This window comes from Chiloscyllium plagiosum, chromosome 3 (assembly GCF_004010195.1).
Source record: "Chiloscyllium plagiosum isolate BGI_BamShark_2017 chromosome 3, ASM401019v2, whole genome shotgun sequence".
Classification (NCBI taxonomy): domain Eukaryota; kingdom Metazoa; phylum Chordata; class Chondrichthyes; order Orectolobiformes; family Hemiscylliidae; genus Chiloscyllium; species Chiloscyllium plagiosum.
In genome coordinates this window covers 49423377-49446582 of record NC_057712.1, presented here as the reverse complement: position 1 = coordinate 49446582, position 23206 = coordinate 49423377, and the positions used below count along the sequence as shown (strand labels likewise).

Here is a 23206-nt window from a genome sequence, read left to right as displayed (position 1 = left end):
TCGCATCCAAATCATTTATGTAAATGACAAAAAGTAGAGGGCCCAGCACCGATCCTTGTGGCATTCCATTGGTCACAGGCCTCCCGTCTAAAAAACAACCCTCCACCACCACCCTCTGTCTTTTACCTTTGAGCCAGTTCTGTATCAAAATGGTTAAAGGCTGTAGGCCCTGATAACATTCTAATATTGGGTGTGGAAGATTTGTGTTTCAGAACTTGCCGCACCTGAGCCAAGTTGTTCTAGTATAACTGCAACACGGCATCTGTCTGATAATGTGGAAAATTGTTCAGGTATGTCTTACATACAAAAAAACAGGAAAAATACAACCTAGCTAATTACAACCCCATCAGACTACTCTCAATCATCAGTAAAGTGATGGAAGATGTTATCAGTCGAAATATCCAGCAGCACCTGCTGAGCAATAGTTGAAACTTTATTGCTGGAACAGCACAGCAGGTCAGGCAGCATCCAGGGAACAGGAGATTCGACGTTTCGGGCACAGGCCCTTCTTCAGGAATTCCTGAAGAAGGGCCTGTGCCCGAAACGTCGAATCTCCTGTTCCCTGGATGCTGCCTGACCTGCTGTGCTGTTCCAGCAATAAAGTTTCAACTTTGATCTCCAGCATCTGCAGACCTCACTTTCTCCTGCTGAGCAATAGCCTGCTGACTGATGTCCAGTTTCAGTTCTGCTAGGGCCATTCAGTTTCTGACTTCATTGGTTTAAACGTAGACAAAAGTGCTGAATTCGAGAGGGGAGGTGAGAGTGACATCCCTTCACATCAAGGTTGCATTTGACCAAATGGGACATCAAGAAACTTGAGTACAACTGGAATCAATGGGAATCAGGGGCAAACTCTGTGCTAGTTGGAATCATAACTGGCATAAAGAAAGCTGATTGTAGTCATTGGAGATTAGGCATCTATGCTCCAAGACATCTCTGCAGGGTAGTGTTCTGGGCTCAACCATCTTCATCAATGACTTTCCCTCTTTCTTAAGCTCAGAAGTAAGGATGTTTACTGATGATCATACAATGTTCAGTACCATTCGCAACTCTTAAGATATTGAAGCAGTCTATGTTCAAATGCAACAAGACCTAGACAATATCCAGGCTTGACCTGACAAGTGGCAAGTAACATTCAAACAATAACAAGTAACAAATGCCAGGCAATTACAATCTCCAATAAGAGACAATCCTACCACCGCTCCTTGACAGTAAATGGCTGTCGACCTTCCTATCACTGAATCATTCATTTTCAACATCTTAGGAGTTACCACTAATCAGAAACTCAATTGGATTCATAATATAAGCAACATATAGTTACAAGAGCAGGGCAAAGGCTAGGATGATTGCAGTGGGTTACTCACTTTTTGATTCCCCAAAGCCTGTCCACCATCTACAAGACATAACTCAGGACTATGATTGAATACTCCGCACTTCTCTGATTGAGAACATTTCCATCAACATTCAAGAAGCTTGTCACCATCCTGGATGAAGCAGCCCACTTGATTGGTACCAAATCCAAAAGCAACCATTCCCTCTACCACCAATACTCAGTAGCAGTAGTGTGCACTATCAATAAGATGCCCTGAATAAATTTGCCAAGGATCCTTAACAGCACCTTCCAAAGCCATGACCACTTCCATCTAGAAGGACAAGTGCAGCAGATAAATAGGAATATCACATCTGCAAGTTCTCCTCCAAGGCACTCACCATCCTGACTTGGAAATACTTTACTGCTCCTTCACTGCCACTGGGTCAAAATCCTATATCTCCTCCACAATAGAATTGTGGATATATCTTCAGCACATAGATGGACATGTAAATTGAAGTTTCTGTCCAAAACATCGATTCTCCTGCTGCTCGGATGATGCCTGACTGGCTGTGCTTTTCCAGCATCACACTCTCAAAATTGAACTTTGTAGTCATTGGATTTTAGAATAATGAAAGGTGAGTTTACTGAAGCATCCAAGATTCGTGGTTGACGTGACAGGGGAAATGTAAAAGGCAATTTCCCTACAATTAGGGGGTACAATCTCAGAATAATCACATTTAAGACAGGCATGTGGAGGAATTTCTTCTCTCAAAGGGTTGTGAAACTGGAATTTTCCATTACAGAATACTGTTGAGATTGGATCATATCAAACAGCATATCTCTTTGGCTGCTTGCAACTTTAAGTTACTGAGTTGTCAACTAGCCCACACTTCTCATGTCATTTTACAGTGTTGAATATTAGATCCTGAAATTGGACAGCATTTGCTAGATAATCCCAAGTGTGTGATGTATTACACTGACAACCAATTTAGCATTGTCAGTCAGGTGTGAATTGGAAGCTACACATATGAATAACAAGGCCCTGTTTTTTGCATACTGACATAACAAAATGGCCTCATAAGTTTTATTTTAAAATAAATGGGAAGGATTTTGCTGTGATCACCTCCAAAGAATGAGAAGCAAACCTAAGGAGTATGCTGTTGATAGACAGTTCACTAATTGAGAGGGTCAAAAATTCAGCAATCCACCATACAGTCCAAAAGACCTGTATGGATTAAAAGGAGGCAAATGGTATGGGTGGAGGTGAGAAGGTTGCTAATGGAGGGTTGTGTATTTTAGGTTACAGCTTGTGAAGTCTGGAGGAAGACTAATAATTCAGGATTACTGTTGAGGTGGCTTAATGCCAGGTACCAATAGACGGAGAACAAACAACACATGTAGGCAATTCAAAATATAATTGAGATCCTACTGACAGCCAATGATCCTGTGTTCCAACGTGGAATGAGGCATCCATTTGCTTCTGTTAGGCATGTGGGTCTCTGTTAGGGGGAAACTAACCAAACTTATGGAGGCTCAAATGGTGGTAGAATGAGGCAGTAAATAAAATAATAGAATAGAATTCCTACAATGCAGATAGTGCAAATTGTCTATTATTATTTGAGGTGCCCTGCAGCTCCATTCCTATTCATCTGGGGGAATGACAACTGTCATCAAACACTCTCCCAGACTGTTGATTAGGCTATAAAAATATCCAACAATTTTCATTTATGTAGTGCCTTTAAGGTAAAAAAATTCTAATACACTTCACGGGAATGTGAAACTTGACACTGAAGCAATTAAGGAGAAAGTGAGGACTGCAGATGCTGGAGATCAGAGCTGAAAATGTGTTGCTGGAAAAGCGCAGCAGGTCAGGCAGCATCCAAGGAGCAGGAGAATCGACGTTTCGGGCATGAGCCCTTCTTCAGGAATGGAGGGCCTTCATTCCTGAAGAAGGGCTCATACCCGAAACGTCGATTATCCAGCTCCTTGGATGCTGCCTGACCTGCTGCACTTTTCCAGCAACACATTTTCAGCACTGAAGCAATTAAGGCAATATTAAGACATGTGATGAAAATCTCAGTCAACATCAGTGAGATAAGTTTTAAGGAGCATTTTAAGGGATGCGAGAAAATGTTGTTGAGACAGAGAGGAATGGGGAGAGAATTGAAGAGGTTCCATTAGCTGAAGGAATAGCTGCCAATGATGAAGTGATGTACAAGAGGTCAGAATTCAAGGAGTGCTGAGATTGCACAGGGATGTATTGAATCATAGAATCTCTACTGTATCAAAAGAGACCATTCATTCTATTGAGTGTGCACTGACACTCTAAACAGCATCCCACTCAAAGCCAACATTCCCCAGCCCCCCCATCCCTCCCCAAACTATCCTCCTAACCCTGCATTTACTATGACTAATCCATCTAGTCCACATATCCCTAGACATTGTGGAGTAATTCAGCCTGGTCAATCCACCTAACCTGCACATCTTTGGACTGTGAGAGCACATGATGGAGACCCACACAGACATGGGAAGAAGGTGCAAACTCCACACAGTCACCCAAAACTGGAATCTAACATGAGTCCCTGGTGCTGTGAAGCAGCAGTGCTGACCACTGTGTCACCATGAACCCTAAAGGAGGTCACAAAGATAGCAAGCAATCAACTGCATGGAACAATTTGAAAATAAAATGAGATTTTAAAATATTCATTACAAATTCATCAGGTAATCTGAACTTTGTTTAATAACATGACCATACGCAGGATAAGTATGTACGATACAAATTGCATTTTCCAATTACAGAGGAACCTCGATTCGGCATTCGATTATCTGAATATCAGATTATCTAGCAAGATCACAATGTCCCGATGCTTTGCTAAACTATGTTATCCGGCATTCGGTTAACCGAACAAAATACTCCCCACCCGTGCCCTTCGGATAATTGAGGTTCCTCTGTATTCTATCCCAGGGTATTTTTCTTGTCAGAATAATGAAACATAAATATGTACTTTTAAAGGTAAGTTGGAGACACCATCATTCTGTGATTTAAATTCTGTGTTGTTATCATGTATCATTGTCAGTTCAATTTCAACAGGTTTCTGTTACCAGTCTTCTTTTACTGATAGTGCTTAAGCCACATTTTTCATACCTGTGCTCAATATCATGTTTTACAAGTCACACCAATCAGTCACAGGCTTCACAGTTTCCCACTATACAGACAATTTGCCGATAAAAATCACTACAAACTGCAGTTTTTGCAGTCACTGCAAAGAAAGATGTATTTTACAAATCTTTTAACAAACATTTCCCTTGACTTCTGACTTGCTGAAAGTAGTACTTCAACAAAGATAATCCATTGCTATTTACTGGTTTACTGAGTTGCAGGTTCAAATATCTACTCCAGGATTTATATACATAGGCCTCATGCATGAATTACATGTTAGCATCCAAATTCAGCAGGTAACAGGGAAGGCAAATGGAATGTTAGCCTTTATTTTAAACAGAATACGGTATAAAAGTAATAAGATTTTGCCAAATCTATACAATGCATTAGACAGACAGCAGTTTGAATACTGCAAACAGCCTCCTAACTGATGAAAGAAATACTGTAGTTGGAGGCAGTTTAGACAAGTTTGGAGAAGATTTGTTAGACAATATTCACTAAATTGATACTAGGTATGGAGGGACAAAAACAGAAATTGCTGGGAAAGCTCAGCATTCTGAGGAGTTCTGATTCTGAGGTCACTTGACCCAAAACATTAACTCTGATTTCTCCCCACAGGTGCTGCCTGACCTGCTCATGTTTTCCAGAAGTTTCGATTGACAGCATACGCAGTTCTTTCAGATTTTACCAGGTCTGGAGGGACTGTGTAATGAGGAGAGGTCAAGTCAGTTGGACATGCACTCATTGGAATATGAAAGAATGAGAGGCAGCTTTGTTAAAAGATACAATATTCTTAGAGGACTTGACAAGGGTAGATTCAGAAAGTGTACTTCCTTGTTGTGGGAGAGTCTATCACCAGAGGGCATAATCTCAGAATAAGAAGTTAAGACAGAGATGAGAATACATCTTTCCTGGAGTTGCAAATCTCTGGAAATCTTTACTCCGTGGGCATTTGAGCCTAGGTCATTGATGATTGGTGGGCTGGTAATTGGATAGATTGGATTTGTCCTGTTTTGTGTTAACAGGACCTGCCTGGGCAATTTCTCACATTGTCAGGTAGATGTGCTGCATTGTAGCTGTATTGGAACAGCTTGGCTAAGAATGCAGCAAGTCCTAGAGCACAAGTCTTTAGTTCTAATGCTGAGACATTGTCAGGGAACTGGAATAATTGCACAGAGGCTGGCATCCTGTCACCAAGTCACCCTTTATTTACTCGTACACAGTACACTGGCTGTGGCCTGCCGGCCTGCTTGGAGTCAGTCCCATGAACTGAGGAGATTCTAGATATCCTGGTTATTTTTTTTTAAGCAACAGTTGTAATAAGGCTTAACACAGCCAAATAAGAATGGACAACACAGTCCAACAAAGTTTCTTTCTCCTCGCAGTACACTAGCTGTGGCTGGCCTGTCAGCTTGGAGTCAGTCCCCTGAACTGATGAGATTCTAATTTCCTGGTTATGTGCTTTTTTCTTCTTTTCCCTTTTTTTTCAAACTTCCCCCACACAGCTGCCATACAACTGCAGTGCTCATATTCCTCAGCAGCCATGTGTGTGTGTGTGTGTGTGTGTGTGTAGGTGCAAGATACAATGAAAAAAGAGTGAAAATAACTTTATTAACATTCCATCACCAGAAAAGACACTCATGTAGCAATGAATCAGTGACAAGCGGAGTCCACAGTGAGCAAAACAGGAAAAAAGGTAAAGGGAAGGATAGAGACTAAATCAAAATAGAACTGGAGGGGGAAATAAAGCAGTCTATTCCCCATGGTGCCCACCTTTTCCTAAAGAGGCCAAGAATATTGGTGGACACTGTGTGCTCCTTCTCCACGGACACCCGGGCCCGAATGTAACCATGGAAGAGGGGCAGGCAATCTGCCATAACAATCCCCTCCACGGCTGCTGCCTGGACCTGTTTATGGCCAGCCTGGCCAGGCCCAGGAGCAGACCCACTAGGAGATCCTCTGACCTGCCCTCTCCCCTCCACACCCGATGCCCATGATCAGGAGCCTGAGGCTGAAGTGCAACCAAAAACATAAAAGAAGATCTAAAAATGGAGTGTCGATGCTCACATCCTATATATAAATGTTCCACAGACTCCACAGCACCACAGAATTAACAGTTGGGCTGGGAGTCCATGAATCAATGCAGTTGTATGAGACTGTTGCAAGCATCCACCCTTCACCCCAGATCCCAGAGTGAAAGAGATAGGACTCCCGTGTAGAGAGCCCTCCACTGGGGATCGCAACCGCCAGGTGATAAATGGGGACACCATGGCATGTCCGGACAGTGGATAAAAGAGAAGAGGTGGATGGTGTGCAGCAGCAGCAGCAATCGATGTAGGGCCCACTATTTCACATCCCTAAGGGGGAAAAATCTAAAATTCTGGAGGCAGCTCAGGCTGTGGGGCACAGACTACCTCCTGTTTATATTTTTTTTCTGGTTATATATTTCATTAAACAATACAGTTTTCAAAACAGTTAACGTTAACAGCTGTATACAAAGAAACAGCAATTTTACAAGGGAGAGGAGTGGCAAAATCAGACCACAAACCCTACCATTCAATCAGTTTTCAGGGAAAAGAGGACAAACCTCAAATCCCACCTCCTGTTTATTTTTTTTATTATTCTTTTTTTCCTAATTACCCCCATACTACCGCCTAACTGTGGGAGTGCTTATTTTTTTCCCAGCACCATGTTGTGTGTGTGCAGGTGTGAGACACAGTGAGAGACACAAGGTGCACAAATCTTTATTCAAATTCCACCACCAGGAAGAATGGAAACACCTGAGTGGCCAGTGACAAGCAGTGCCCTTCACATCAAAGGGCAATTCTGCGTGATCAAACAGTGATGGGGAGGGCAGGGATTAAATCAAAGTAGAATTGGAGGGGGAAATAATACACTCCACTCCCTGCGGCGCCCACCTCTCCCTGAACAGCTCCAGGGTGTTGGTCGACACCGCGTGCTCCTTCTCCAAGGACACCCGGGCTCTAACGTAACCGCGGAAGAAGGGCAGACAGTCGGCCCTAACGACCCCCTCCACGGCCCGCTGCCTGGACCTGTTTATGGCCAGTTTTGCCAGGCCCAGGAGCAGACCCACGAGGAGGTCTTCAGACCTGCCCTCCTTCCTCTGTACCGGGTGCCCAAAGATCAGGAGCATGGGACTGAAGTGCAGCCAAAAACAGAGGAGAAGGTTTTTCAGGAAATCAAAAAGGGAGTGCAAACGCCCACACCCAATATACATGTGGTCCACGGACTCCGCAGCGCCACAGAACAAGCAGTTGGGCTGGGAGTCCGTGAACCACCGCAATGGTGCGTGCAGCACCCTCCACCCCAGATCCCTTAGAGAAAGGGGGAGGACTCCCACATAGAGAGCCCTCCACTGGGGATCCCCACCGCCCGGTGGCAAATGGACACACCAAGGCATGTCCGGACGGTGGATGAGGGAAAAGAGGTGGACGGTGTGCAGCAGCAGTCGATACAGGGCCCGCCTTTTTACATCCTTAAAAGGGACAAAACTACCTCCTGTTTATATTGATTAGCCAGGGCTTTCCTTATTGGCCTAGTTAACAACCCCAATCAAGGATCTCATAGTCAACAAAATTCACCTAGTTCCAATCACTATATCCCTCCCCCCAATAAGGCTGGGGGTGTAGGTCTGGATTTTCTCTTGCGGCTTTTCCTCCAATGATTTTGCCTCAGGTCCAGTTCCTCTGACTCAGATTCTGACACTACAGTGCGTACTGGACTGTAGCATGTCTCTTGCACCAGTGGTGTCTTGGGAGAATTTCTTCCTCTTTTTCCAGTGGTAATGATATCAAAGATGCATCCATCTTGGACTCTGAGGTTTCCTCAACACTAGATGGAGGGGGAGAACCAACAGTTTCTGACAGGTCTTCTGACTGTTCTGAGGGGCCACATATGTTTTGCTCCTGTCCCGTTTGCGAGGTAACAGCTTTCAGGTGATCCACGTGGATGTTCAGGACTATATCACCTACTTGAACTCTGTATCTCACAGGACTTGACCTTGTGTTAACCTCGCCTCGCACCCATACAGGGGCATCTCCATGGTTCCACCATCAGACTTCATCCCCCGAATCAAATTATCTTTCTTGCTTAAGGAGGCATATGGCCGGCATTGGTGTACATGCTGCCATTTCACCCAACCCACCATGCCTGGAAATATCAGGTTTTACCTGGTGCGGAGTCTTCTTCCCATCAGTAACTCTGCTGGAGCTATCTCTGTTGTTGCATGCAGGCTGATCCTGTCATCGAACAGGAACAGGGACAGTGTGGTAGCAAATGATGCTGGAAGCTGCTTTTTAAGCCTGTCTTCAATGTTTGGATCACTCTTTCCGCTAGACCATTGGACGATGGATGGTATGAAGCTGTCTTCATGTCAAAAATGCCACTTGAATTTAGGAAATATTCAAATTCCCTGCTCATAAATGAAGTCCCATATCTGTGACCAATACTTCTGGGAATCTATGCATCATAAGCGATGCTATGATGCTCGCAGCTTCTCAATTGTCATCCCTGAGTTTACCAAACAAATATTATACACGTCCAACCACTTTGAATGGATGTCTACAATGACCATGAACATTGAGCCCATGAAAGTCAACATTACCTGAGCCCAGGGTTTAACTGGCCATTCCCACGAGTGTGGGGATGGTTGCAATTTTTGTCCTTGTTGACACTCTGGGACCCAGGTTCGATTCCAGCCTCGGGTGACTGTCTATGTGGAGTTTGCACATTCTCCCCGTGTCTGCGTGGGTTTCCTCCAGGTGCTCCAGTTTCCTCCCACAGTCCAAAGATGTGCAGGTCAGGTGAATTGGCCTTGCTAAATTGCCCATAGTGTTAGGTGCATTAGTGAGAGGGAAATGGGACTGGGTGGTTTATTCTTCGGAGGGTTGGCATGGACTTGTTGGGCCAAAGGGCCCATTTCCACACTGTAGGTAGATCTAATAACAGTGGAACCTGGGGCCCAGGCAGCAGCCAGAACAGCAGCAGTCGTGGGGGTGATGGTAGTGGTTGCGAGTGCAGCTGAACACAGCCCAAAGAAACAAGACAAAAACAAAAACAATAGGGAATGTCTCCAGTCAAAATAAAATTTTCCCCACAGTATACTGGCTGTAGTCAGCCAGCTTGGAGTCAGTCCCCGAGATTCTAAACCTCCTGTTTATAGTTTGTTTTTTTCCTTTTAGGAGATACTAAATCTTCTCCTGTTGATCCCTGGTCAACCAGGGCTCTCCTGATTGGCCCAGGTTAACAACCCCAATCAAGGATCTCATAGTCAACAAGATCCACCTGGTTCCAATCACTGTAGGAATATGCCTTTTGCTGTACCCAGTGTCTCTAGCTACTGCAAATTGTTAAAGACTCACCTAACAGAAGGGTAACTTGTATCATCTACCCAACACATCTGGCTTATTGCAGTTCCAACTTTGGATTATCTTCCATTCACCCTGAAGAATCTCAACTCTGAGTATTGAAAGAGGTGCCATGATTCAAATGGGTTGGGAAATTGAAGCATTTCCAAAGAGAAAACTAGTTTTAAAATCCCAATAATATTTGGAAATGAATGTACTAGATCTCCATTTTTAAGTATACAAGAGGAATCAGACTAGCATGTGCCGTTCACAGATTTTACTGTATTGCTTGCTTCGTGTGGAATAAACCACAACACTATTTGAAGAACAGTAGTTATACCTTGAGCTTATTCAACTTGCACAGGGAGGTTGAAATGTTAGAGTCCTAGCTTGGAACTGTATGGAACATGAGTTACAAACAGTCAGTTTCAGCCTGAGACTGAAACCAGCAGAGAATATGTCAGTGACAAGGGTATGAAGTAAATTGGGAATGTGAGATGAAAATGGTGCAGTGGTTATATTTCTGGACTAGTAATTTAGCGGCCGAGGCTAATAGTCTGGGGATATGGGTTCAGGTCACATCCCTGGCAGCTGGTGACATCAAGTAATAAATCAATTAATAAATTTGGAACATTCTCAGTAATGGTGACAATCATTGATCTTTGTAAAACTAACACAGCACACAAATCTCCTTTAAGGTATCAAGTCTGCTGTCATGACCTAGCATTGTCTCCTTGTAGGTCCAGATCAGCAGCAATGTGATTAATTCCTAACTGCCCGGCAATTAGGAGATTGACAATAGCCACACACTCTGTGAAAGAAATGAAAAGACTGAACTCAGTGCTTCTGACCCTTCCATATTTAACTGAAGACTTAGATAAATGATAGCACAGAGACAGCCTGGCATGATTGGGAGTTGAAACTCAATGTCAATTGCCAAATCCTCTCTGGGGTCTCCTGAACTGGGACATGGATTTCCACCTCCACACCTCATCTCGAGGGGACTGAGATGAGTCCACCTGGTGAATGAATCTGCAATTGGGAATCTGGAAAAAGGGCAACTGACATGGAATAAGGGGCAATGGAATGGGAGCTGGTGGTGGGACAATTGTTGACCAGCGATTGTCCAAAGTTGGGATCTAGAAATTAGGGTGTGGGGATAGAGTGCAAAAGGATGGCAAGTTGAGAGAGGAAGACAGGTTGGGGTGAGAGGAACACTGAGAAGTGTGGGTCAAGATTTGGCTGGGCGTGGGGGGCAAAGACAAAAGTTGAAATCATGCACAAAATGAGTTCCACATTCATCTATATAGCAAAGGAGACTATACTTTTAACAAAATTCTGACTAATAATGTACAGTGTTTCAGAAATACCAATTTATTCTTTTTTTCAAAGTAGCCTCTTCTCTTGTTTTGCAAGGAGCAATTAGTAGGCAATCTACAAAATAATAAATTTGGAGGATTTTTGCTCTCACCCACTTGTGCACAAACTTGCAGAGTGGATAAACAAATCATGATAGAATCCATTATTGGCCATCTCCATTGAAATTAAGTTTAAACAAAAAAGTCATATCCTATACATAGCTGGAATGCTTTCATTGTAAAATGAGAATTCATTCTTTCCATAACTTCTACATGGACACATTAATATTCAATTTGTTCAGCAATAATTGTAGTTAATAGAAAAATCTGTAGACTCTTTATTTTTAAAATATGAATGATATGAAAATTTCTCTCTCAAGCAAAATAATGATCACACTATTTTCAAGTGCAGTGCAAGTATCTAAGCAGGGCAATTTGAAAAGTAATGTAATGGCCTCAAGCACTGCACTGTGACACTCATTTTGAAGCAGCTGGGATTATATTGTTGAACAAAACATACATTGCCCTTTTACACAATGGAGAGCAGATGGTCAAATTACCGGAGCTATTAATAGCTTCAACAACATTAAGAAATAAATAATTGCTGCTGCTTTGCAGTCTCAGAGGAGATGAATCTATGTCCCCACCTCTCCATTGGGTGCATTAGTAATGTGAGTTAGGCCTTAAGGGGAGCTACCTAGAGATTGTGTGGGAAGGATGTTTCCCAAGAGGGGAGCAACATAAGAAAATACTCAGATGGTGATTCAACCTGGGCCCCTAACCTGATCTTCAAGGACCAATTACTTCGAATGAACAATATAGATTCAGACCATTTGACCCGATTGGTTTCTGCCAGTTACTCTCAATATTACTCTCAATTCTATTCATCAAACCTTATCAGCATGTTCTTCTTTTCCCTTTGTCCCTCATGTCTTTAAGCAACTTCCACTTAAATATATCATTGTTATTCACTTCAGTTATCCTATGCGGTAGCAAATTCCATATTATAAAAGCTTCTTAGGTTGCTAACCTTACATGTCTAGTCTGATGTAGGTGACAATATTTTTGACAGTGTTATAAGTCTTAATGCCTGTTGAGCAACCTCACTGACACTAAAATTTAATTTTCCAAGTGTGGAGTCACATTTCATCAAATTTTATTTATTTTTAATGATTCCAAAAATTAGAGGCCGACATTTAACAACAAACATTATTTTTCCTAATTCTTTTAAATCCCTCTCTTATTCCTACACTTCTTTCCTAATCTTTATTTTGCCTTCTGGACATGATTTAAATATAGGTTGTTTTGTTATAACATGCGTTTCGTCAATGCAAATTCATTGTAATGTGACTGATGAATTGAGGTTCCTGTTTCTACAGCGCGGACTTTTAAAACGTGTTTTGCCTGCAACAAGATGACAGCATCAACACTTCAAGCATTGTTTCTAATGTGCGACATTTCTATAACATGGTGTTGCACAAGAACGCAACCATCATGTTATAGAAGGGCTAACTGTACTCAGATAGACTCTGTCTGGTTCAGATTCTGCATAGTTCAGTGAGGTTCTTTCAAACTGATTAGCAGAAGAGACAAGCAGGCTCACACAGGTACCAGATCACCCATAGAGGAACACTCTGAATACTTCCACTGAAGAGCTCTGATATCAGTTTTGAATCCTGGGAGAAGTTCAGGTCGCTGCACTAGGCATAACTAAATAAAAATAAAGTACAGCCTCCTTTGAAAGCAAGTGCACAATTGGAAGCAGAAAGAAAATGCAGACAGGGGAAATTGAGAGTCATCAAGTGTTCAAACCTCAACAATCTTTTATTATATTAGCAGCTATCTTGGTGTAAATAGATCTTGATAATCACTTATGTACATACTGAAAGCCTACTAAAGACGTAGATGAAGAATATGGTCACCTGCACCTTGGAGCGTGGACAAGAAGAAAGGACATCACAGTTCAGTGGATTTCAAATCACATCAGTTCCTAGGGCAAATCTGTATGAAACGTTTCTGGGCAAATTCAAGTGCAGTCAACAGTTAGCATCACCCATGACTGCAAAATCAATGCTAAGAAATTACTGAGTTAAAAATCACACAACACCAGGTTATAGTCCAACAGGTTTAATTGGAAGCACTAGCTTTCAGAGCGCTTCGTGACAACCACCTGATGAAGGAGCAGCGCTCCGAAAGCTAGTGCTTTCAATTAAACCTGTTGGACTATAATCTGGTGTTGTGTGATATTTAACTTTGCACACCCTAGTCCAACACCGGCAACTCCAAATCAAGAAATTACTGGAACAACTATACTTTATTCAATATTGAAAATCAGCCTTTATAATTTTTAATTGTTCGCCTTAGCATATTCTTCCTCAGTAATCACTAGTTTTATGCAGACTCCATTAAATAGATTGATTATGTCAATGTGAAACTAATGCTTCTTATAATTTCGATTGTTGTTTGAGACTAACTAATTTTGAATGCACTCCCTAGGAGTCTTAGATTCCTGCTTGCACCTACATTATCTATGTTTTGTAGCAAGATAAAGGCTTGAGCCAGGATCCCAGTTATGTTTCAAGAAGTATCTTTGTCCATTCCACGACAAAAAGAATGTGAAGAAAAGAATTATCTTTAACCATGGGATCTTGAAGGCTTTGTGCAATCAAAAATCAAAAACTTGAGAAAACAGGGAGTTGAGCTGTCAAGGAACTAGTGTTAATGCTGTGTCCCCCAACGACTATAAATAATCAATTTGTTACAATCTTGTCAATTGAGAACAGCTCACACCCACTGAGTTGGAAGGTTTTCATTTCCTTTCTGGCTGTGAGCAAGAGATGTAAAATGCAAAACACAGACAGTCAGGGAGCTTTCTTGAATCAGAATGCTGAGAAGTACTGAAGTGGCAATGATTATGAGGAAGCCCAGTCAGAAACATTTAAAGAAGCAAGATGACCCACTGAGATGGGAAATATAGCACATTCTTTCTTCTTGGTTAACTCACTAATATATCTGTGCAAATTCAGTTAAATATGGAGTTAATTCATAGCCAACACCCTATGTGTTCACCATACTGTGAAATAAACCAATGTTTTACTAGCTATGTAAATACAGTGGCTACAAGAGCAGGTCAGAGGCTAGGAATACTGTGGTGTGTAACTTACTTCCTCAGTCTCCAATGCCTGCCTACCATCTACAAAGCACAAGTCAGGGCGTGCTCGAATACTCCCCACTTGCCTGGATCAGTGCAGCTTCAACGTCATTGAGGACAAAACAGTCCACTTGATTGGCACCACATCCATAAACATCCATTCCCTCCATCACTGATGCCTAATGGCAGCAATGTTTGCCATTTACGCTGCCTAAATTTACCATGGCTTCTTCAACACCACCTTGCAAACTCCCGAGCACTACCATCTGGAAGGATAAGGACAGTACATACATGGGAACACTACTACCTGCAAGTTCTCATCCAAGTCACTCACCATCTTGACTTTGAAATATATCGCCATTCTTTCAGTGTCCGAGATCAAAATCCTGGAACTGTCTCCCTAATGGTATTGGGGTCTACTTACACCAAATTGATTGCAGCAGTTTGTGAAGGCAGCTCAGTGCTACGTTTTCAAAGTAGCTAGCTACAAGCAATAAAAGGCTTTTGTCCAAAACGTCGATTTTCCTACTCCTCAGATGCTGCCTGACCTGCTGTGCTTTTCCAGCACCACTTTAATCTAGACTACAAGCAATAAATGCTGGCTCATCCAGGGGCAACAGCATCCCAAAACTAGATGGCAGATATTGCATAATTGCAAGTTGGTCTTGTTGATTGACTTGTCTAATTGAATGTCTACTCAGACTGATTTCAGATGAATTGAAGAGACACCCTTGAGGAAATTAAATCCCAGATATCAAATCACAAGGGCACACTATAACTGTGTTCCTGGCCATTGTTGTCATAGAAGTAGATGCAGGGCAGTTTAGACGACAGAAGCTCAGATCTCTTTGAGGACTGTGCCTTAAAGGGTATCCATGGCAGATCTGAATTTGTAACTGTATCTCTCCACCTCATTTTCACAAGTGAAGATATATTCAGTTTATGGATTTATCGTTCAGAGTTAGAGCTCAAGGTTTTGCATTGTCACACTTGTCAATCTTCCCTGAACTGACCATAATTCATCAATGTCATCTTGAAAGTGTCTGTCTGAAACTGCATGTGCTATTCTAAATGCATCTTTAGTAACTTAAGATGAAATGTCCTTGACATGCACTCCATTACTTGATTAGTCCTGTTGAAACCAGCTTCACATTTATATGATGTGTTTCCTTCTCAACCTTTGGCAAAGAGGTAGATTTTAAGTCTCTTAAAGGAGGATTGCAAATGAGACAGAGATTTTGGAGGTAATTTCAGAGCTTAGAACCCAGTCTGTTGAAAGCTCCACCACCAATGAAAGGCCGAATAAAATTGGCAATGTTCAAGAGGGCAGAATCAGCAGAGTGTACATTCCTTGGAGCTTTGTTGCACCAGATGGGAGAAAGGATGAGACCAGGCCATTGAGGGATTTGAAAGCAAAGAAAGAATTTTAAGTCAAGGAATTACCAGACTGGGAACCTCCCTTCAGTGAAGGGAGTGTTGATGGGTGAATGGGGCTTGGAGTTGGGCATCAGAGTTTTGCCAATGTTTATGACAGGTGGGCACTCAAACTGCTGGCTATCAAGGACTCCTAGACATCAGAGATAAGAATGAAGTGGCACTTGTCCATACCTGGGTCATACAAAGTAATTGCTCCTATGCTCTCTGACAGTATAAACTCTCACTGCAAAGAATCATTCAATGCCGCTTCAGCGTAGCATTCAGATCACATTTGAGAAATTTCAACCATGAAAAATTCATTAGACTCTGCCTTTTGGCTTGGTGAGATTTCTTACGCATCCCCAAATTACATTGTTCCACCACTGGCAGCCATAACCTCAATTGCACGGACCCAAAACTCTGTAATGCCCTCCCTAAATCTCTTCTGTTTCATTCTCAAATGCACTTCTTAAGGCCTATAACTTTAAAGAAGGTCGAGGTCAACGGTCTCCACATATTTTTAGGTGGCTTAAGTGTCAGTTGTTCAATGTTTTACTGGAAAACCTTAACACTTCTGGAATGTTAAAGGCACTCTCTAAATGAAAATTATTCTTTTATCTGTTCACTATGTTGCAAACAGCAACACAGGAATGGTAAGAAGCCATTTTGCTCTTTAGGTCTATTTTAACGTTCATTGAAATCTTGGTCAATTTGTGACATAACTCCATATTACCTCCTCTGCCTAATAATCCTTCATAATTTTGGTTAACGTAAGTCAATTCATTTCTAATTTAACTTTAATAATTGATCATTGGCTTAGTATGCGATCTTTTACCTCATGATCTAGGTTGCTAAATAAACACAGAGAGTAGTTGAGGCCCCAACACAAGAAAGCACCAATTAAATCCTACCAATTTGAGTATCTGCCCATTATTGCTATCCTCATTAAGGTTATTTAAAGACTTATTTCAAGAATTCTGCATGAGATTCCAAATAACACAAAATAGTTCAATATTTAAACAATAACATAACCAAATTAAAATACATTTCAGTTGAAATTATTGCAAAAATGATCCATGGAACAAAAACAGAGATTAAAATATAATGTAATTCTCAAAAAGGATGCATGCATTAACTGGTCAAACCTCCTTTGACAGCAACTTTCAAACCTGCAGTCTCAACCACCTGGAAGGAAAAGGGCAGCAGTGACATGGAAATACCATTGCCTGCTGGTTCACCTCCAAGCCATTCACCATCCTGAGTTGGAGATATATCACCATTCCTTCACTATTGCTGGGCCAAAATACTGGAATTCCACCCTAAGGACATTGTGGGTCTACCTAAATGACATGGATAGAAGTGGTTCAAGATAGCAGCTCACCACTTCCTTTTCAAACGTAACTAGGGATGGGCAACTAATCTGGCTCAACCAATAGCACCTATTCTGTGAATGAAAAATAGAGTGAAAGGGGAAAGTTTTCCTATACATTACAAAATGTCGGATCTACTTTAAACTGTAACGTAAGAGAATTAATTATAATCGGTCGATCTCCCTTGCCATGGGAAGGAATAGTGAGGGAATTAGATGCGGAATAGGTCACAGCAAGGCAAGTACTTCAATTGGATGAAGAAGTGGAAGAGATATCGGGGAAAGAGTGAGATATGAGGCCGACTAGGAACAGGAGCATTAAATGGGGCAAGAATTGGAGACTTTCCTGGGGTGGGTTCAAGTGCAGTGTTCAAAGCATCTCAAGACTCAGTGTGAATTAAGGATGCTCTAAGACTGGAACAGATGTTGTTCAGAATAACAGAGCTGATTCTTTCCAGTAGAAAGCTTGTTTTTACTGTGATTGCTTTAGATAAGGTTCCTGCTCTATCCCCTTCTGTTTCTCTTCATACCATCAAAAACTACAAGATATTTGCTTAATCAACCAATATTTCACAGGCAGGGACACAAAGAACAGGGCTGATTCCTGAATTTCCAGGAATGGCCAAACTTCCAATTGAGAAATAAATAAAGATCCGAGAGAATTTTACAGCTCTTTGTTCCTTGCATGCCAAAATTTGATGCTAATTTTTGTCTAGCAAATGCACTGTGTACTGAACTGTGGTCCAGCCAATGAAGTGCTGACTTAAAATGGCACTGCAACCCCATCCCCATTCTTTTTCACTGTTTTAGCTGACTGAACCTCTATTCTGACCAACTTCAGGATTGAGGTCCTCGGCAAGGAAAAAGTGAAAGATCTCACATCAAGAATAGAAGTGCTGTTAGTGTGATTTTAAAACAGAGATTAAAGTATAATCTAATTCTCAAAAAGGATGCATGCAATAATTCTATACAAAGAGACCATAAGGCATGAGAACAGAAGGAGGCCATTCAGTCCATGGAGTCGAATGGATTCCAGCAATCAATGAGATCATGGTTGATCTTATAATCCTCAACTCTACTTTTCTGTCATTTTCCTGTAATCCTTTATTCCATTACTGATTAAAAATCAGTCCATCTCAGCTTCGAAGACAATTACTCAGCCTCAATACCCTTCCGTGGGAAGGAACTACATAGATTTGCTGCCCTCTAAGAAAATAAATTTCTCTTCATCTCTGTCTTAAACGTGTGACCCCTTACTCCTTTATGTTGCCTGGTCCTAGTCTGTCCCAAAGGGAAACAGCCTCACTGCATCTGCCTCTGTCAAGTCCTTTAAGAATTTTATGCGTTTCAATAATGTCACACGGTCACTAAGGTCATTCTCATATATTCTAATGCGATCAAGCCAAATCTACTCAACCTCTCCTCATAAGACAGTCACTCCATACATGGTAACAGCATGATGAACCTTCTCTGGATTGCCTGCAATGCCAGTATATCTTTCCTTAGAGAGGAGGACCCAAAATGTACATGGTAATCCAGCTATAGTCTAACTAGTACCTTGTTTAGTTTTAGTAAGGCCTCCCTATTGTTATACTCCATTCCCTTTGAAATAAAAGCCTTCCTTGTCTTCCTTATTACCTGCTGAACTTGGATTCTAATATTTTGCACGAAGACTCAAAAATCCCTCAGTGATGCAGTGTTATGCAGCATTTTCCTATTAACATAATAGATAGCTCTTCTATTCTTCTCAGTTAGAGACAAAAAAAACCTGCAGATGCTGGAATCCAAAGCAGACAGGCAGGATACTAGAAGAACACTAATTCTTCAGGACTGGTGGTGGATGTCAGTGGAGGTGCAGATAAAGGGTTTGGTGGGGACAGGATGGTGAAGTGGGGATAGGTGAAGAAGTGTCCTGAAGAAGGGTTATACTCAAAATTTTGACTTCTCCATTTCCTGATGCTGCCTGGCTTGCTGTGTTCTTCCAGCCTTCTGCCTGTCCACTTCTATTCTTCTTGCCAAAATTCACAATTCCACATTTCCCACTTTATATTCCATTTGTTAACTTTTTGCCCAGTTGCTTAACCTGTCTATATCCCTCTGCAAAATCTTACGGTAAGGTTAGAACATAGAACATAGAAAAATACAGCACAGTACAGGCCCTTTGGCCCTCGATGTTGCACCGATCCAAGCCCACCTAACCCACACTAACCCACTATCCTCTATATGCCTATCCAATGCCCGTTTAAATGCCCATAAAGAGGGAGAGTCCACCACTGCTACTGGCAGGGCATTCCATGAACTCATGACTCGCTGAGTAAAGAACCTACCCCAAACATCTGTCCTATATCTACCCCCCCTTAATTTAAAGCTATGCCCCTTGTAATAGCTGACTCCATACGTGGAAAAAGATTCTCACTGTCGACCCTATCTAAACCCCTAATCATCTTGTACACCAATTCCTCTTCCAATAAAAGCCAGTACGCCATATGCTTTCCTCACCGCACTATTTACCTGGGTGGGAACTTTCAGAGATCTGTGTACATGGACACCAAGATCCCTCTGCTCATCCACACTACCAAGTATCCGACCATTAGCCCAGTACCCATTCATTACTTTGTTGACAACATGTGATTCTTTTTTTGTTACCCTAATAACTTCAGACTACTAGCAAAACCAAATGAAAGCCCCAAAAGGATGTTTCTCCCCTTTAATAATCATATCATTAATTTTCAATTCTCAAATTGTTGGATTTCATGGCATCAATTTATTGTAGGATGCCTGCCTTCTTCAGTGGCCATTTTCTGCCATTTTATGAATGACATGAATGTTAATTAAGTACAAGTCAAGAGTGTGGTGCTGGAAAAGCACAGCATGTCAGGCAGCATCTGAGGAGCAGGAGAATTGACATTCCAGGCATAAGCCCTTTATCAGGAATGACCTGATTCCTGATGAAGGGCTTATGCCTGAAATATTGATTCTCCTGCTCCTCGGATGCTTCCTGACCTGCTGTGCTTTTCCAGCACCACACTCTTGACTCTGATCTCCAGCCACTGCAGCCCTCACTTTCTCTTAATTAAATACAAGTCTGGAATACACTTTGTGTATGTGATCAACTGTGCAAAACCCAAGCATGAGTGAGCCTTGGGGAGAGTCAATTGCCTCGGTTCAGGGACCCAAACCTATGACTCCATTTGATATTCCAAACCTGCTATGTTTTGTTGCATCTGCCCATGAAAGTGAACTGGATGACAGCAAACCTTTCCAGATTTAGGAGCAATATTCTAAACCTACCTTATTGTAATTATTTCAGAAACATGTACACTAAATGCAATCACTGCTATTCTGAGGACCTGATTTGATTAGATTGTAACCACAGGGAAGACGTTAACTCCATATTTAATAAAAGAATCATACCGATAGAGTGAGAAGAGTTTTAACAAATGCCAGGCCAGCCTTGAGGCAGACAGGACTGAGATGTAGAGACAAGTAAGAGTCAAAAATGCCTAAGTTATGGTTTGATTTTCTTTGAACCCACCCACCATTTCACTGATGTGTATTTGCACAGTAGGCTGGGGGCTCCCCACTAAAGGTAGGTGGGAGCCTGAAGAGTTGATGCAAATCAACTTAGCGAGGCAGTGGTTTGTGGTAACATCATTGGACTACCAATCCAGGACCTCAATTAATGTTCTAGGGACATGAGTTCAAATCCCACGATAGCAGATGATAAAATTTGAATTTAATAAAAGCTTAAAATAAAAAGCTGATCTACTGGCAACCATGCGACCACTTTCAATTGTGGTTAAAAACATATCAAGTTCACTCATGTCTTTTAGGGTAGGAAATCGGCCATCCTTACCTCATCTGACCTGTGTGTAACTCCAAACCCACAAGACTACACTTCAGGAAGGATGTGATAGCTTTAGGGTGTATGCATAAAAGATTCACAAGTATGCTTCAAAGGATGAATCCAACTGCTCTGTAATTCAGGACCTTCATTGACTTTCAGAGATCTTTGCTGTTAGACACTTGCTGTTGTAATTTGTAGAAGGCTATGCTTGCAGCAACATTGACATTAATTGCCAATTGTTCAAAATGGAGGTCATCTGTCAAGTTGAACATTCTATTGGTCACAATGTTGATGAGGTGGAGAAAGAATGAAAAAGAAATAAATCCTGCTCTTCAGTCCCCACTATCCTGTGGGACATTGTGTCCAATACTCTCTTTTCTTTTCTTAGTGCAGGCTCGGAATCCATGATGGCATTGACTTCTGCAACCAGAAGTCAATGCATTGGCAAGCCAATCAGTGAGTGCAGGACTCTTGGAGCAGATGTGTGGCTTTGCAGTTCGGAGGGAATATTGGCCCTACCATATGTGCCTAAAGATCTGCAAGTTGAGAGTCGGGCTGTTCAAATAAATGAAGATCCACAGTGAAAACCAATGTCTCCTCACATTGAAGGGACAGCTGAAAATTAGATTAGATTAGATTAGATTACATTACCTTACAGTGTGGAAACAGGCCCTTCGGCCCAACAAGTCCACACCGACCCGCCGAAGCGAAACCCACCCATACCCCTACATTTACCCCTTACCTAACACTACGGGCAATTTAGCATGGCCAATTCACCTGACCCTGCACATCTTTTGGACTGTGGGAGGAAACCGGAGCACCCGGAGGAAACCCACGCAGACACGGGGAGAACGTGCAAACTCCACACAGTCAGTCGCCTGAGGCGGGAATTGAACCCGGGTCTCAGGCGCTGTGAGGCAGCAGTGCTAACCACTGTGCCACCGTGCCGCCCAAAATGTTGAACATCCCTTGCCCAACAAAAGTCTAACAATTTCAATTCTGAAATCTTCAACTGAAATCCCAGACCATTCTCAAGAGCTTTTGTGTGTGAGGGGGAAAGCTGGTGAGGGATTCCAACTTTCGTTTGAGTGAACAAATGCTCACTATGCCCCTTCTTATGGAAGGTAACTGGAACTCAGGGTCATTTTTATGGACAGAATGTAGGTGTTTTGCAAAGTGGTCAACCAGACTGTATTTCATCTCCCCACTGTCGAGCAGACTACACTGTGAGCAGTGAATACAATAAACTAGCTTGAATGAAGTACAGATAAATTACTTCTTCCTCTGGAAGTTGTATCTAGAACCTTTGATGGTGGGGAGGGAAGATGTAAATGGGTCGGTATTATACCTTCTAAGATTGCATGGGAAGGTGTGGTGCCTGTGTGAGATGTTGGAAATGGAGGAGGAGTAGCTTGAGTGTTCTGGAGGGAATAGTCCCTGTGGAATATTGACAATGAACAAGGTTTGCCTACCATGTCATCTCTCTCGCTCTCTCTCTCTCACTCTGGGCTCCATCTCTCAATTCGCTCACTCTCCAACTCCCCCACTGCTTTCCCCAATTTTGTCTTCAGCATACCTTTCCTAAATGCTGACACTCTGATGAAGAGTGTCAAGGTGCAAAATGTTAACATTACTTTCTTTCCACCAATACTGCCAGACCTGCTGAGTTCCACCATTACATTCAGCTTGTCCAGTGCCTCTGCTAATACTTTTGTGGGTTTAGACAAGTGCTGTAGACTAAATAGTCCAAATGTAAAGAAAAAGGTCTGGGATAATCCCAGTGGGTGGAAAGAGGACAGTAAACAGGGAAAAATAAATAGACAATAAAAAGGGAGGAGAGGGAAATTAGTATTTCTCCTACATATTATACTGACATTTAGCCAGCAGATGGGAGCCAGACCCAGGGGTCCTGAGGAACCCTGCGTCCCCTAAGGGCAATGAAGAATATGACTGGATTCTGGAATGTACCGAGTGAAATTAAGAACACTGACTACAATTGTATAGCTCCTCTCAATCAATAAATGGCCTTACTGTCCTGAAAACAAAATTGCAGGTTCACCTTAAACTGAAGGTCAGTGTGTCTACAGCACCACTTCTAAAAAGTGACAGTGTAATTTACTGACACTTTTGCAGGGCTAGCTGGTGGGTAGAAATTCTATTATTTCAAGTCAATGTCAGCCTTGTTCAAAGATACCAATCTCATTTCGAACTGAGCTCATAGATTTAA

At 42.1% G+C, this 23206-nt stretch overlaps 1 protein-coding gene across 10 annotated transcripts in view; it reads right to left on the bottom strand.

The window, feature by feature from the left end:
• Positions 1 to 23206, bottom strand: part of adgrb3 (adhesion G protein-coupled receptor B3) — an 814402-nt gene that overhangs the window by 230373 nt on the left and 560823 nt on the right. The gene's annotated exons all lie outside the window — the stretch shown is intronic.